We start from the raw sequence: 17,606 nt of genomic DNA, 5'->3' as shown, positions 1-17,606 counted from the left end.
TTCCATTGACCAGCTGGGTGAGGCTACTCTCAACAGGTAGCATTCTTATTTATCTGATTGCAGTTAGAAATTTTCTGTGATTACTCCTCCACTCCCTTCACTATTTCATGTGAAATCCGCCAAGGAACTAAACAATAAGGTGGGGTGGGGGGAGCTGGGGGGGGGGGGGGGGGGGTGCACTGTGAACAGGTTATTGAGTTAGATGATCAGCAGGCTTAAGGGGCTAAATGGACGTGTCCTGTTCCTACTTTCTATGTTTCTATCATTCAATTTCTCTTATTTCCCAATTGCATGCTACCCTTCAGGAAGATCAAAAGACATCCTATAAGGCTTTGCATGTATAGTGACAAAAGCCGACCTCACCTCCATTGCTTCTTCATCCCTCCACTACCTCGACGTTGCTTTTTCATCAATTTGTTCCATGGATGGGAGTGTTGCTTGCTCAAGCAGCAATTATTGTCCAATCCTGCAGAATGTGGGCATGAGCTGCCTTCTTCAACCACTGCAGTCTTTGGGGAGAATTACATGTCCAGTGCTGTTAGGAAGGGAGTTTCAAGATTTTAAACCAATGGCAGTGAAGGAACAGTGATGGAGAGCTTGCAAGTCGTGGTGTTCCCATGTATCTGCTGTTCTTGTCCTTCTAGCTAGCAGAGATTTCAGAAGGTACTATTGAGGGAGGCTGGCAAGTTGTTGCAGTGGTGAAGAGACTGAATGTTGAAGGCAGTGGATAGCTTGCGAATCACGCAGGCTGCTTTCTCAGTCAACATATTTATATCTAATCTTTAATAAGCTACAGTTTCCTTCAATAAGCATTGAGAAGTCCAAAGTTATTGTCTTTTGCTCTCACCCAGCTCTGATTTATCATCAGTAATTCCATTCCCAACCCTGACAATCACCTCAAGCTGAATCAGAGTGTTTGCTATATTAACATCCTGAATGATGCTGATCTAATATTCTATCCTGCCATCACTGTGTCTTCTTATTTCTATTGCCATCACATCAGCAATCTCTACTTCTGCCTCAGGCCATCTTCTGTTACAATCCCCATTCATGCTTTTGTTCGTTCCAGACACCCTTATGGCTGACAACAGACCCTTTCATACTCTGTAAAACTTGAACTCATCCAAAGTTCTGTTACCTTTATCCTAACCAGCAGCAAGTTCTGCTCCCTTGCTCACTGTCTCATTGGCTTCAAGTGCATAGAACATCTCAAACATAAAAAAAATCTGTGTTCATAGCCCTTCATGGTGTCACCCACCCTTATAATTGTAATCTCCACCAGGCCTACAACAACCCAATGTTCCTCCAACTCTGAGCTATTATCCATCCCCACTCCATTACTCATGACTGTTGGCAGTCATGATCTAAGACATCTAAGCCATTATCTCTGAAGATACTTCCATACACCTCTTTGCCCTTGTACCTCTCTGTCCTTTTTTTTAATAAGGATTAAAAATGCCTCTTTGAACAAGCTGGTTGGCACCACATTTTATCCCCTTCTTTGGATGAGTGTCAATTTTTGCTTGATTATGCTCCTGTGTAGTCCTTTGAAACATTTTCTCCCTCTGTAAAGACATTATTTAAATACAAAAGTTGTTATTGCTTAGTCTTTGTAATGGATTCCATTTCCGGTCAAGTATTTAAAAACCAACATTTAAAAATACATGGAATATCATAACAATGCTTTTGAAAGATAACTCAGCTAATATTTCGATGGGAAAGGCCAGAGGGTCAAGTAAGGGGCTTCCTAATCCTTTGCATTTTCCATTTCTAGTACGACCGTTCAAAGAATTGATGAAGTGCCAGGAAGCAAATAAGTACTGACAACTATTGTTGGATGTGGCTCCAGCTGTTGCAGAGACAGCACATTATCTCTTGCATCCACAGCTTCAGTGCCAGTAATGCCCTGGGAGGGCTGCACTACCCAACGGTAACCCAACACCACAGTTGTTTCTTCCACTCAGGGAAAATATTTGACACAGCCCTGGACTCCAGAATAGACAACCATGCTTTAGAATGTCAATGAACGAGTCGGTTATAGAGCTAACAGTATATTTTCAATGCAGTTGTACACCATCAATTTCAACCTTCTCGTTCATCCCTTTCCAATATGTTTGTTTGAAATGCCCTCAGTAAATAGTTACGATACTGAGAAGGCATTAAAAACAGCAGTTTGAAATTTGCAGCATGGTGTGAAGACTCCAATATGCATGGCTTAGTTAAAGAAAAACAAATTTAGTTGGTGGTAAAGATATACCCATTACAGGAAATGGTTCTCACACAGAGAGTTTGGACCTACGTACACTGCACCTACGTCATTCCTGTTGTGTGCTAATAATTATTTGCCACCTACGCCATCCAGAACCCTCACGTAATTGAGTGCAGCTATCAAATCATGTCATAATCTTCTCATTTCCAAAATTAATGACCAACTTTCTGTTTTTGAGTATTGAGACATCCAGTTAGTGTGATTGTAGTCAAGGTAGGGTTTCCATCTACCTTCGTACTGTGGGCAATGCCAATCCAGCAGTAGGATTGACAGCAGTGCCTTCAATGGGAGGGAAATGGCAGTAATTGAGGCAGAGCAAGCATCACAGAAAGCATCCATGGAATGGCTGCAAGGACATAGACCCTCTTTATGAATTACAGCCAACAAATAAATTCATGCCCTGAAATGAGTTGCAGCTTGGTCGTCTCTCCGTGAAGACATGTGCAATCCACAACAGTGTGCCCACATGCCAAAAACTGCATGCCTGTTGCAAAATACACCTCCATTGTCATCTTAATGAACTTAATTAACTACACACTGCTTCTGCGTGGGTAGCAAACATCCCCAAGCTGCAGCTCCAGAAAAATTCCACAAAGGCAGCCCATTATCATGTAGCCAGCAAGTCACATGTTTGCGTGGAATTGTTGGCACACCAACCTCTACACCCATGTGTTCAACAGCAGGTGATAGCAGGGCTCCATTGTACAAGCTCAATGAAGAACTCTGATTGAGTTCAGGGGCCTAAGCCTCCAACAAGCAATCACTTTGTTCGGATTTTCAAATGCTGGAGGCATCTAAGATTAATATGGAATAAAAACATTTTGCGATTTTCACAAAATCATGGAGGTCCCATTTCTATTGTCTGAAACCACCGATACATTCATGTAGAGGCACTTCTTCCATTGGTACCTTTTCCTTTTCATACATGTATTTTGGTTGGCATTACAGCTCAAATAGGCACGAACTTCATCTCTGCTGCTCTGTCCTCTGTCAGGTGGCAAACATTCTGCATTCTTCTGCATTTGTCACCTTCTTTCCATTGAGAAGGTGGAAGTAATATATACTCTGGTGAACATGCTCCTTTTAGGTTGCCCGATTTATTCAGGTACAAACTTCAGAACGGTCTATCTGACTGAGTTTGGTAATCTGACAGGATCTGGTAACAGGGAAGCCTAATGCTATTCTGACCTTCACATTTATGGAAAAAGTTACATCAGTTGTCGCAAGTTGTCAGTAAGTTAGCCTGCAGACCACGGCATAGCTCTGTGTCTGCACTAGAACAGGGTTAGCGCAGCCTAGTTTCTTTTGGTAGGTGTGGCAGGCCTGTAAAGATGGGCCCTTTGATATTGACGGGAGGGAACATAACACCTGAGTTGCTGTTGAGTGAACAACATTTTTGCACGCTATTTTGAGAAACCCAGTTGGATTTGTAGCTCTGATATAAGAATACACACTGAATTTATAGTGCCAATATGTGAATGGTAATATGAAGGCCCCGTCAGAAAGCGTTTTGGATTCCAAACTGTGCTGTTAATAGCATCAAGGACAAGCACAGACATGCGATGACACAGTACATTAATCAGTAGAACGGTTTAGTTTCTGACACTAGTATGCTTGAAAGTCATCATGACGCCCTTTGAATGACAACCCTCTTCCTCTGACCTTTACCTCTTTCCATGAACTTGTAATGTCTTCCTTCACTCCCTGTGCTCCTTTCCTCACACTTCTGATTATATTAGTGTCAACATAAGTTTGCTTGAGTCCCCAATGGATTTTCATTTATCAAAACCTTTCTCATGGCAAGAATATGTTTGGAATAATTGGGTTTTGGATTACTAAGCAGAAAAGCTGGTGGAGAAGCTAAAACGAGGTTCTAAGAGAGGGTGAAAAGTCAAGCTGGTACAAGCAATGGAAACAGTTTCGCATTATCGCAGAGGTGAACCTATTAGTGATGATGCGAAGATAAATTGTTGAGGCTGAAAATAGTGACTTTGCTAAATACTTGGACTCGGCTAAATTTTGCAGGGTTAAGCTTGACATTGACAATAAATTCAAACAGCAAAAGTGGTCATTCTAATTAAAACAATCTGACATGGAATAGGTTAGTCAAAGGAAAGTATGAACCCTCCCATCCTGGACAGGCGAATGTGTCTCTCATACACACAACAGTTAGCTTTGCAAGGTCAGGAAGGAGGGATCACATCTTCGGTGACACACAACCTGGGTTAGTACATCGTTCAGGGACTTTGGAGGCAGCGTGGGAATAGAACTCATAAATCTTCCTTTCCTTTTCTATTTTAAAAGTTCTGTATTCTAATTGGAAGGTTAATAAGGGTCAAGCCTCCACCACCTTCATAGGCAGTGTGCTCCATATTTCCACCACCCTTTGGGTGAAGAAATGCTTCCACAAATCTCCTATAAGCCACTTACTCCTTAACTGAAACTTGCACCCGCTAGTCTGAGGCACGTTTGCCATGGGGAAAAGATTCTCACTATCTACCCTGTCTATGTCTCTCATAATCTGATCCCCCTCAGCCTCCTCTACTCCAAGGAAAACAAACCCTATCCAGTCTCTCCACACAACTGAGACTTTTCATCCCAGGTAATATCCTGGTGAATCTCTTCTGCACGCCTTCATGTACAATCTCATCCTTCTGATTGTGTGGTGACCAGTCATTATAGCATTATTTAAGAGGGAGCCTATTGAAAATGTGACAACCAGCAAGCTTTGCTCAGTCAGGAAGGAGGAAGTCAGCCTGAGTGGATATATTATTTAGGGACTTTGGAGGCAACAGAGGAATTTGGTCCAGAGGGGAAGAGGTGATTTTTTCTGCTCTCTTGCCTAATATTTTAGGAGATTTTTTTTCAACAGAATAAAGAGAAGGTCGACATGGGGGCCCAGCACAATCAAAGAGTGACATTACAGGAAACTTACATTATTGCTTGGTAATAGCTACTAATTTGACTATCTATTATAGGTTACTTTCAGATTGAAGATAAATCAGAGAAATATGTACAGGTTACAAACTAAAAGATGAGTAGGAAATTTCATAAAAAACAAACTAAGAACTCAGTGAATAAAATAGAGTTGCAGAGCCAGGCAAAGCCATATATGATGTGGGAGCTGTTGGTCCCTATTGTGTCTTATAATTACTATATCTGTAGCAAGTGTGTGGAATTCTAGCTCAGAGTTTACGAGCTGGACTCGGAGCTTTGAGTCGTAACCCATTAAGGAGGGGAGAGTTACCTGGTTGCTGTGTTTCATGAGGCAGTCACACTCTTTAGCTCCTCAAATTTGACCAGTGGGCAGGAGCAGGAGGCTGTGTCTACAGTGAGGCAGTTAGAGGAGGGAGAAAAGAGAAATGTAGTTGTAATTGGAGATAATATCATTGGGGAATAGACATCATTCTCTATGGCTGGGATTGAGTCCTGAAGACTGTGTTGCCTGCCTGGTGCCCAGGCTAAGGATATCAATCTGGGCTGCAGAAAAACTTGGAGTGGGAGGGGAATGATCCAGTTGCTGAGCTCCACTTCGGTACCAACAATATAGAGAGAAAGAGGAAAGATGTTCTTCTGAGGGAATATGAGCAGCTAGGGGATAAATTAAAAGCACAATCAAAAAGGTAATAATCTCCAGATTATTTCCTGACCCACAATCTAAATGGCACAGGGTAAACAAGATTAAAGAGTTAAACATGTGGCTGAAAGATTGGTATGGGAGAAACAAGCTTGAATTCAGGAAACCTTGGCACCAGTACTGGGGAAGGAGAGTGCTGTTCTGATGGGATGGGCTTCACCTGAATCATGTTAGGACCACAGTCCTGGCACATCACATAACTAGGGCTGTAGATAGGGCTTTAAACTAAATAGCGCAGGGAATGGGGTTCAGTTGCATGGAAAACTGGAAAAACATAAATGGGTGGGGAGCTCAGCAGAGGTTATTAAAACTTCTAGAACACATAATAAAACAGGGAGTATGGGAAGGGTCAGGTATCTAACTCCAGGCACTGCAGATAAGGGGACAGCTATGAGCAGGAAACAGTCAATCAATGTAGAAGTGAGAGTGTTGTACTTAAATGCACTGTCTATAAAAGAAGGTAAATAAGCTTGTAGTGCAAATTGAAATTAGCATGTGTGATGCTGTGTTTAATCACTGGGACGTGACTGCACGGGGATCAGGGCTGGGATCTAAATATTCAAGGATACACATCCTACTGAAAGGTCAGGCAGATGGGCAGAGGTGGGTGGGTCTGCTTTGTTAGTAAGAAATGAAATTAAATCACTGGTAAGATGTGTTATTGAGTTGGAAGGCAGAAAATCCGAGTTAAGAAACCACAAAGGAAATAAAGACCGTCATGGAATTATGTATATGCCTCCTAGCAGTAGTCAGGATGTGAGGCAGAATCTCTCTCACTGCACCCAAGGTCATCTCCTCTGATGTTACCTATTGCCTTTCCAGCTACCTTCCCCCCAAGCCACACCCCCACCCTCCTATTTATCTCTCAGCTCCCTTTGCCCATCCCAAGCCCCCCAAACATTCCTGATGAAGGGCTTATGCCCGAAACTTTGATTCTCCTGCTCCTCAGATGTTGCCTGACCTGCTGTGCTTTTTCAGTGCCACACTTTTCGACTCTGATCTCCAGCATCTGCAGTCCTCACTTTCTCCAAGATAGAAAAGACATGGAAGAAAGGCACTATTACTATAAGTATGGGGGACTTCAATATGCAGGTGGACTGGAAAGATCAGGTTGGTAGCGAATCCCAAGCAAAAGAATTCATGGAATGTCCACAAGATTTTTTTTGGAGCAGCTTGTTGTAGAACCTACTTGGGATCAGGAAACTCTGGATTTGACGATGGATAATGAGGCAGACTTGATTAGGGAGCTTAAAATGAAGGAACTCTTCATGAACGTTGACCATAATATGATAGATTTCACCCTGCAGTTTGAGAGGAAGAAGTTGGAATCAGATGTAACAGTATTACAATTGGGTAAAGCTAACAACAAAGACATGAGGGAGGAACTGGCAAGAGTTGAAGAGCATGGCAAACTAAGGATGAGACAGCAAGGCTTTGTCAAGGGAGGTCATACCTGATAAGTCATTAGAATTCTTTGAGTAAGTAACAAGGAAGTTAGACAAAGCAGAACCAGTGGCTCTGCTTATTGTCTTACATGCATTCGATGGATGAATGCATTAAATGAGGGCGACTACGAGGCAATTCTGGACTTAGATCTATGTAATGAGCCAGACTTTATAAAAGATCTTAAAGTAAGTGAACACTTAGGGGACAGTGATCATAATATGGTAGAGCTCAGTCTGCAGTTTGAAAGAGAGAAGGCAAAATTGGATGTAATTGTGCTACAGTTAAATAAAGGTAAATACCAGAGCATCAGAGAGGAAGTGATAACAATTGACTGGAAGCAGAGCCTAGTGAGGAAGACAGTAAAGCAGCAATGGCAAGAGTTTCTGAGTTTAATTGAGGACACAGTACAGAGGTTCATCCCAAAGAAAAGAAAGATTATCCAGGGAGGGGTTAGGAAATGTATCAAAGAAAAAGAGAGAACCTATAAAGTGGCCAAGAGCACTGGGAAAGCAGAAGGTTGGGAAAACGACAAAAACAAACAAAGGATAATAAAGAGAGAAACAAGGAAGGACAGGATCATATAGCTGAAGAACTTAATAAATACTTTGTGTGAGTCTTCACAGTGGAAGACATGAGTAATATCCCAACAATTAAGGAGAGTCAGGGAGCAGAGATAAATATGGTAGCCATTACAAAAGAAAAAGTGCTAGAAAAGCTAAAAGGTCTAATAATCGATAAATCTCCTGACCCCAATGGGCTACATCTTAGAGTTTTTAGGGAGGGTGGTTGAGAAAATAGCAGAGGCGCTGACTGTGATCTTTCAAAAATCGCTGGAGTCTGGGAAAGTCCCAGATGATTGTAGTAACCCCCTTATTCAAGAAAGGAACAAGACAAAAGATCGAAAATTATAGACCGAATAGCCTTACCTCGGTTGTAGGTAAAATTATGGAATCCATTAGGATGATCATCCATCATTAAGGATGAGATTTCTAAACTCTTGGAAATGCAGGGTCGGTAGAATAAGTCAGCATGAATTTAGTAAGGGGAAATTGTGCCTGACAAACCTGTTAGAATTCTTTGAAGAGGTAACAAATAGGTTAGACCAAGGAAACCCAGTGCATGTTATCTATCTAGGCTTCCAAAAGGCCTTTGATAAGGAGCCTCACGGCAGGCTGCTGAGTAAGGTGAGGGCCCATGGTGTTTGAGGTGAGCTACTGGCATGAATTGGGGATTGGCTGTCTGACAGAAGGCAGAGAGTTGGGATAAAAGGTTTTTTATCAGAATTGCAGCTGGTGACAAGTGGTGTCCCGCAGGGTTCGGTGTTGGGGCCCCAGCTGTTCACTTTATATATTAATGATCTGGGTGAAGGGGCTGGGGTCATTCTGGCGAAGTTCGCCAATGATATGAAGTTAGGCGGACAGGCAGGTCGTACTGAGGAGATGGGGAGGCTGCAGAAAGATTGAGACAGTTTAGGAGAATGGTTCAGGAAATGGCTGATGAAATTCAACTTGAGCAAGTGCAACGTTTGGAAAAAGGAATACAGGCATGGACTATTTTTTAAACAGTGAGAAAATTCATCAACCCAAACTACAAAGGGATCTGGGAGTGCTAGTCCAGGATTCTCTAAAGATTGATTTGCAAGTTGAGTCTGTGATTAAGAAAGTAAATATAATGTTGTCATTTACAAGAGGATTGGAATATAAAAGCAGCGAAGTGCTTCTGAGACTTTATAAAGCTCTAGTTAGGCCCCATTTAGAATTCTGTGTCCAATTTTGGGCCCCACACTCAGAAAGGACATACTGGCACTGGAGCGTGTCCAGCGGAGATTCACACAGAGGATACCTGGAACAGTAGGCCTAACATATGATGATCGTCTTAGGATCCTGGGATTGTATTCATTAGAGTTTAGAAGGTTGAGGGGAGATCTAATAGAAACTCAGACGATAATGCATAGCTTAGAAAGGGTGGACGCTGGGAAGTTGTTTCCGTTAGGCGCGGAGACTCGGACCTGTGGGCACAGCCTTAAAATTAGAGGAGGGCAATTTAGAACAGAAATGAGGAGACATTCCTTCAGCCAGAGAATGGTGGGCCTGTGGAATTCATTGCCACGGAGCGCAGTGGAGGCCGGGACGTTGGGTGTCTTCAAGGCAGAGATTGATAAATTCTTGATCTCGCAAGGAATTAAGGGCTACAGGGAGAATGTGGGTAAGTGGAATTGAAACGCCCATCAGCTATGATTAAATGGCGGAGTGGACTTGATGGACAGAATGGCTTTACTTCCACTCCTGTGTCTTATGGTCTTAAATGTTTCAGGAGTGCTTCGGACATACATTTAAGGATGTGGCAAGAACTGAGCAATCTGATGCATGCAATCAGATAGCATGTGAAATGTGGCAGAGGGAGTATGGGGCAAGGGAATCTGCTGAAATATAAATTGATATGAGAAATGATGCAATGGAGTAGCCTTGACAAGGTACTGCAGGTATAGAGAGAGGTGAGGCAGGAGGTGCTGTTTAGAATTTGGGTGAACCTGCAACTATGTTCAACTTTCCTGACATGGTTGGATCACTAAATCATTTGCTGCATGGGATCCAGGCTCTATATTCTATTACTGATTCCAGCAACCTTGGCAAACCACATCTTTTTGACCACAGCTACAGGTTTCCCCTTGCTGTCCCTTGGAGAGTGTACCTCCTTCAGGTGCATTTAAGACAATAAGCAGATCCACTAGTTCTGCTTTGTCTAACTTCCTTGTTACCTACTCAAAGGATTCTAATGACTTATCAGGTATGACCTCCCCTTGACGAGGCCTTGCTATCTCATCCATATTTTATCATGCACTTCCAATCAACTCTCACTAGTTCCTCCCTCATGTCTTTGTAGTTAGCTTTACCCAATTATAATACTGTTACATCTGATTCCAACTTCTCCCTCGCAAACTGTAGGGTGAATTCTACCATATTATGGTCAATGTCCATGAAGAGTTCCTTCACTTTAAGCTCCCTAATCAAGTCTGTCTCATTATCCATCACCAAGTCCAGAGTTGCCTATTCCCTAGTGGCTTCTACAACAAGCTGCTCCAAAAAAAGTCTTGCGGACATTCAATGAATTCCTTGTCTTGGGATTCGCTACCAACCTGATCTTTCCAGCCCACCTGCATTTTGATGTCGCCCATAATTATTGTAATAGTGCCTTTCTTCCATGCATTTCTGTACCATGTGAAGAGAAAAGGGAGCAGGCTTTGTCCTGATTGCATCTGTGAAATTTTGATCTTAATTTCTATTTTTCCTTCTTCAGGGTATTGTTGATGATTCGAGGGTCAACAAATCACAGCCTGTGCCATGTGTTTACTCCACACAGTTCCCATGTTGACATCATCGAGGAGAAAGTGAGGTCTGCAGATGCTGGAGATCAAAGTTGAAACTTTATTGCTGGAACAGCACAGCAGGTCAGGCAGCATCCAGGGAACAGGAGATTCGACGTTTCGGGCACAGGCCCTTCTTCAGGAATGAGCAGAGAGTGTTCAGCAGGAGAAGATAAAAGGTAGGGAGGAGGGACTTGGAGGAGGGGCGTTGGAAATGTGATAGGTGGAAAGAGGTTAAGGTGAGGGTGATAGGTCGGAGTAGGATGGAGGCGGAGAGGTCAAGAAGAAGACTGCAGGTCAGGAAGGCGGTGCCGGGCTGGAGGGATTCGGCTGAGACAAGGTGGGGGGAGGGGGGATGAAGAAACTGGTGAAGTCCAAGTTCATCCCCTGTGGTTGGAGGGTTCCCAGTCGGAAGATAAGACGCTCCTCCTCCGACCGTCGCGTTGTTGTGGTTTGGCGGTGGATGAGTCCAATGACCTGCATATCCTCGGTGGAGTGGGAGGGGGAGTTGAAATGCTGTGCTACAGGGTGGTTGGGTTGGTTCGTCCGGGTGGCCCAGAGGTGCTCTCTGAATCGCACCGCAAGTAGGCGGCCTGTCTCCCCAATATAGAAGAGGCCACACCGGCTGCAGCGGATGCAGTAGATGATGCAGTAGATGCAGCATCCGCTGCAGCCGGTGTGGCCTCCTCTATATTGGGGAGACAGGCCGCCTACTTGCGGAGCGATTCAGAGAGCACCTCTGGGCCACCCGGACGAACCAACCCAACCACCCTGTAGCACAGCATTTCAACTCCCCCTCCCACTCCACCGAGGATATGCAGGTCATTGGACTCATCCACCGCCAAACCACAACAACGCGACGGTCGGAGGAGGAGCGTCTTATCTTCCGACTGGGAACCCTCCAACCACAGGGGATGAACTTGGACTTCACCAGTTTCTTCATCCCCCCTCCCCCCACCTTGTCTCAGCCGAATCCCTCCAGCCCGGCACCGCCTTCCTGACCTGCAGTCTTCTTCTTGACCTCTCCGCCTCCATCCTACTCCGACCTATCACCCTCACCTTGACCTCTTTCCACCTATCACATTTCCAACGCCCCTCCTCCAAGTCCCTCCTCCCTACCTTTTATCTTCTCCTGCTGAACACTCTCTGCTCATTCCTGAAGAAGGGCCTGTGCCCGAAACGTTGAATCTCCTGTTCCCTGGATGCTGCCTGACCTGCTGTGCTGTTCCAGCAATAAAGTTTCAACCATGTTGACATCAGCCAAACAGGGATCAGGACGCATTTTGCCAGGATTATTTTGAACCTCATGCTAGCGGTCTAGATAAAGAAGCTATCTGCATCCCCCTAAAATGCTCTTACTGCTTCCAAATTCCAACTCTGCATGCTGTCCACAAAAGGAAACTGTTCTAAACCACTTCAGAAGTACCATTTAGTACTATTCTAACGTATTGCTAGTGAGGACTTGCTGTGCACAAATCAGCTGCATTGCTAGAAGAGCAGATATTATATTTCAATGGTTAGAAGATGTAAAAAGGCATTTTATAAAGCCAAACCCTTTTCTTCTCTCTATGTTTTGCTAATTTTGCAACACAGAACTATTTGTTACTCTTCATCATTGTCCTCAGAAAAAAGGAGTGCATTCCTTTTCCTGTTTCTCTGGGTACTTTTTCTATTGCCAGATAATGCTCAGAGTTTACTGATAAACCTATACACCAAAACAAGCCATTGAACACACACTAAACTGGGAGAGCAGGGTTAAGCAATCAAAGGAACCATTTAATGTCTCCAGAAGATACCGAATGCTAATCACATTAAATACTTCTTTTACAACAGGAATATGTATTAATATAGCATATGTAACACAGTTAAATATCCCAAAATTCTTCATAGCTCAGTTATTCTTAAAAAGTCTTGCACTGAGCTGCACAAGAAGGTACAAGGATGGGTGATCAGAATTTTAGTCAAGGAGCTATAAGAGTAATTTTAGAGGAGAAGAGACAGAAAGTGATTACAGACTGAAAGGTTTAGGGCAAGAATTCCTTTGGTCTGAGGCAGCTGCTTTGATTTAATTTGATTTGATTTATTGTCGTCATATGTATCTAAGTACAGTGAAAAGCTTTGTTTTGTGAGCAGTACAAGCACATCATAGCAAACAAGGACATACAGATCCCAAGGTGCTTAGACAGAGCAGGTTATACAGCACAGGAGGTGCACAAAGCAAGATCAACATTACCAAGATCAATATTATGTGTCTTTGTTTGGCTTGTTCTAGGATGGATATATTGTCCCAGTTGAAGTGGTGTCCTTCCTCATCTGTATGTGAGGATACTAGTGAGAGAGGATCATGTCTTTTTGTGGCTAGTTGGTATTCATGTATCCTGTTCATGTTTACACCACTTCAACTGGGACAATACATCCATCCTAGGACAAGCCAAACAAAGACATGCACGAGAATTCTTAGAAGCATGGCATTCCAACCGGAACTCTATCAACAAACACATCAGGTTAGACCCCATCTACCACCGCCTGAGAAAAGGAACCGGAAGTGACTTCACCACAGGAAATAACATCACCACAGGAAATGACAACACCAACCCAAAGAAACCCAAACACAAATAGAAAGCAGGAATTTTCAGCATTGCTTCGCATGAGGCCCACTGAAGATGTTACCTAGTAAGGTAACGAGACACCTGGAAATGAACCTTTCAGCTCAGCGAACAAACCTGCATCCAAAACCTCAACCTGAGCTACAAATCCTCTCAAAACTTGCTTATTTCTATCATATTTTTCATCTAGCCAGTCAAAAACCCAATTTTCAAGCATGCAGCTGTTTGTTACTTTCTTAAAAGTTTGTTACTCTTTAAATAATCTGTCTTTAAGATAAGAAACACAGCAGAGAGGAAACCCATAAACTACAAATTAAACAATCTCATTTTTATTATTGTTTTGTTTCATTAACTTGAAATTGCTCAATTGCTGTTTATCAGGGATTATGAACACTGCATTAGGTAAGGAATAAATGAATGGTGGTGTGCAAAATGGATGTCTCTAGGCTACACAATTAATTATGTTACAAACTTTAACAAGTTATAGCTAACTGAAGAAGTGCTGATACTCCTTGCTTAATTTACCCTATTAGACTGAGAGGAATGGCTTCAATATGAACTCCATAGAGAGAGCTAGCTCTAAAAGAGAAGGCCACGGTTTAAGTCCTACCTGGTCTAGAGGTTGATTTAAAAAATATCTACGATTTCCCTAGAATGGATGGGAGACGGTCTGAGGGTCTAAAATGAACCATTAAAAGGGGAAACACCCAAATTACCTCACATGGTTATTCCACCATTTTGAAGGGTCAAGCTTCAAGGTGACCAATTTCCTGTGGAGATACTCAAGATTTTTAAAACAGGTTCCTACAGTACAAATGGGAATCTTGTTAAATATTAACCGATCCCAGGTAACTCAACATTAGAATGGTAATGGGAACTGACGGATCTCGGGGAGTGTGTCTTTCAGCCCCCTTTTGTGTGTCTGAAGATGCCAGAGGTAATCCCTTCAAGCCAACAAAGGAAGCCTTCATTTCTGAAGAAGGGCTTATGCCCGAAACGTCGATTCTCCTGTTCCCTGGATGCTGCCTGACCTGCTGCGCTGTTCAAGCAACACATTTTCAGCAAGCTTTCATTCTCCTCTACTTTCTGATTGCCAAATATGCCCACCTCTTAATTCTGAATTTTTGTCACAGGAGTTCCTACTGTTACTGAGTCATAGAGTCATAGAGTCCTACAGCATGGAGACAGGCCCCTTGGCCCAAACTGGTCCATGCTGACCAAAATGTCCCTCCACGCTAACCTCTGCTGGTAGCTCTTGTTCTCTGAGCAAATGTCTAGTTCGTCAGCTGCCAGGTGAGAAATGGAGCTCTAAGATGTTAATGATTCCTACCATTAGCATCAACATATCTTAGCAGGTTCTTCAGCTGTTCTGAGCCTCATCCTCCTCAACACATCAGAAACACTTGGGCCAATTTGTCAGGTACCTATGTATGATGTGAGCTGAAGAAAAGTACAGAGAGATTGGCAATGGTAGGATTAAGCAAGAGCAAAGGGAGATCAGCAGTTGACCAGAATGTTTCCATCCTATAATTATTTTTTCATTGTTTTTCCACAGGACATGGTTCAATTATCCTTTTGTTCCTTGAGTTCGTACAAGTAGATTGTAATTTAATATCATGCAATAACATTATGTTTGATCTTAAAGCAAAGCATCTTAAGTCGGTAATAGTGACAATGCCAGATATCATGTGGTTGTGCTAAGCTGTGGTTTCAGAGTTTTTTCAAAGTAGTATAACTATCCATTCTGTATGAATCATGAGCTCATTCTGATGAAATGGCAGGTCTTGAGTTGAATTCATTTGAAACTTTGACAATTGGCAATGACTCAGCAAATCCTGGCCCCCAATCCAGTGGTTTTGGGTTCGTTTTCACTGAGGCAACTTGAACAAAGTTGTATTCAGTAATCCCAGTTTTCAAGTTGCACATTAATATGGTTTATGATGTGAGATACAGGAGATTGATCAATATGCGAATGAATCACTGTTTTCCTTTCTTCGAATTGTATTTGTTGAGCAATATTAGAAATGTTTCAGCCTAGGAATATTTTGGGGCAACTTTCCTGCAAATGAGAGCTCTGGAAAGTTCCCAAATTACATGTCACCGCAGTATTAGCATGCACAGATTAATGGACTAGATTGTGGAATCTGGAGGATAAATAGATAAATTCTAGGAATAATGTTTGGTGGAAGATCAGATGGGAAAATGGCAGGCCTTGCAATCATTTCTGTAGAATCCGAATGCTACTGGCAAGGGGTGAAAAAAGTCAGGTTCAAGGTCTGGAGGAGATTGGGACGAAGGTTAGAGTTGAGAATGAGATCTCGGGATAACCTGAGAGACAATAACATGGCAAGGATAATAATAATTTTAAGTTTTTACCATTTTAAAATTTAACATGGGTTTTCCCAGAGACAATCAGCACTGCATGGCATTGGCTCCTTCCATGCAAATTGAAGATGGAGCAGGGACCAGAAGCGATCATCAGGCCTCTTACTTCTTTCTGGAAATTGCCTAATATCTCCTTCATATGTGAATAATAGAACCACTTGTTTGTCCTTTTACCAAGATGATGTATAGCAAGATTCTCAACAGAAGTGTGCATGTACAGGTCAAGCAATATGTTGAGCCTAAAACGATGGCACAACAATAGGTACTACTGATGCGAATTTTGCCCTAACCAATATAAGTAAAAAATATGTCAGTTACCTCAATTTAAATGTAAACCTAAGAATGACACTCATAACACAGATTGTCAGAATATGCTCTACTTTTATCAATTCCTATGGTACTCTATCATTTCCACATTTCATCCGTGCTTTTACATATCCTGCCCTGCCATGACGACTTCGTCTTTCAGCACAGAGAACAAAAATTCTATTTATTTTTAAGAATGTGTATTTAGTTACATCTTTGGACTTGCATTAATCTAAGTTTAAACTGGTTTGTAACCCTGTCTCCCCACTCAGTGAGCTTTCTTTCTCTGCTATGATTTACTGCAGCCAACACAGAAACTTATCTACACAAATGATATTGAATTTATTTTTTAAAAATCTCAAAGGAACACTATCCTCTGGCAAAATATTTTTCACAGCAATTTATTATCAATGGATGTTAAAGCATGTGCCATGCTATAAGAAGTCTTTAAGTCAAGAAATGTGTGTATCACTAATTTTTTTATCAAAAAAGGTGTGGTGATGGAGAAGCACAGCAGGTCAGTCAGCATCCAAAGAACAGAAGAGTCGATGTTTTGGGCATAAGCTCTTCATTGGGAATGAATGAAGAGCATATGCCCAAGACATCAGTTCTCCTGTTCTCCGGATGCTGCCTGACTGGCTGTGCTTTTCCAGCATCACACTTAGAGTCATAGAGATGTACAGCATGGAAACAGACCTTTCGGTCCAACCCGTCCATGCTGACCAAATATCCCAACCCAATCTGTTCCCACCTGCCAGCACCTGTCCCATATCCTTCCAAACCCTTCATATTCATATACCTATCCAGATGCCTTTTTAATGTTGCAATTGTACTAGCCTCCACCACTTCCTCTGCCAGATCATTCCGTACACATACCACCCTCTGCATGAAAATGTTGGCCCTCAGTTCTCGTGTATATCTTTCTCCCCTCACCCTAAACCTATGCCCTCTAGTTCTGGACTCCACGACCCCAGGGAAAGGACCTTGTCTATTTACCCTATCCATGGCCCTCATGATTTTATAAATCTCTATAAGGTCACCCCTCAGCCTTCAAAGCTTCAGGGAAAACAGCATTAGCCTATTCAACCTCTCCCTATAGCTCAAATTCTCCAACCCTGGCAACATCCTTGTGAATCTTTTCTGAACTCTTTCAAGTTTCACAGCATCTTTCCGATAGGAAGGAGACCAGAATTGCACACAATATTCCAACAGTGGCCTAACCAAGTGACCTAACCTGTATAGCCGCAAGATGACCTCCCAAACTCATGTACTCAATACTCTGACCAATAAAGGAAAGCATACCAAACACCTTCTTCACTATCCTATCTACCTGCAACCCCACTTTCAAGGAGCTATGAACTTGCACTCCAAGGTCTCTTTGTTCAGCAACACTCCCTAGGACCTTACCATAAAGTGTATAAGTCCTGCTAAGGTTTGCTTTCCCAAAATGCAACACCTCACATTTATCTAAATTAAACTCTATCTGCCACTTCTCTGCCCATTGGCCCATCTGATCAAGATCCCCTTGTAATCTGAGGTAACCTTCTTCGCTGTCCACTACACCTCCAATTTTGATGTCATCTGCAAACTTAC

At 42.6% G+C, this 17,606-nt stretch overlaps 2 long non-coding RNA genes across 2 annotated transcripts in view; one reads left to right on the top strand and one right to left on the bottom strand.

The window, feature by feature from the left end:
- Positions 1 to 17,606, top strand: part of LOC122552762 (uncharacterized) — a 47,451-nt gene that overhangs the window by 16,662 nt on the left and 13,183 nt on the right. The window lies entirely within an intron of this gene.
- LOC122552763 (uncharacterized) overlaps positions 1 to 17,606 on the bottom strand; it is a 301,823-nt gene that overhangs the window by 281,570 nt on the left and 2,647 nt on the right. The gene's annotated exons all lie outside the window — the stretch shown is intronic.

This window comes from Chiloscyllium plagiosum, unplaced genomic scaffold, assembly GCF_037043375.1.
Source record: "Chiloscyllium plagiosum isolate Xiang-an unplaced genomic scaffold, Cpla_swu_hap1 HiC_scaffold_10, whole genome shotgun sequence".
NCBI classification, from domain to species: Eukaryota; Metazoa; Chordata; class Chondrichthyes; order Orectolobiformes; family Hemiscylliidae; genus Chiloscyllium; species Chiloscyllium plagiosum.
This window is presented reverse-complemented; position numbering and strand designations above follow the sequence as displayed.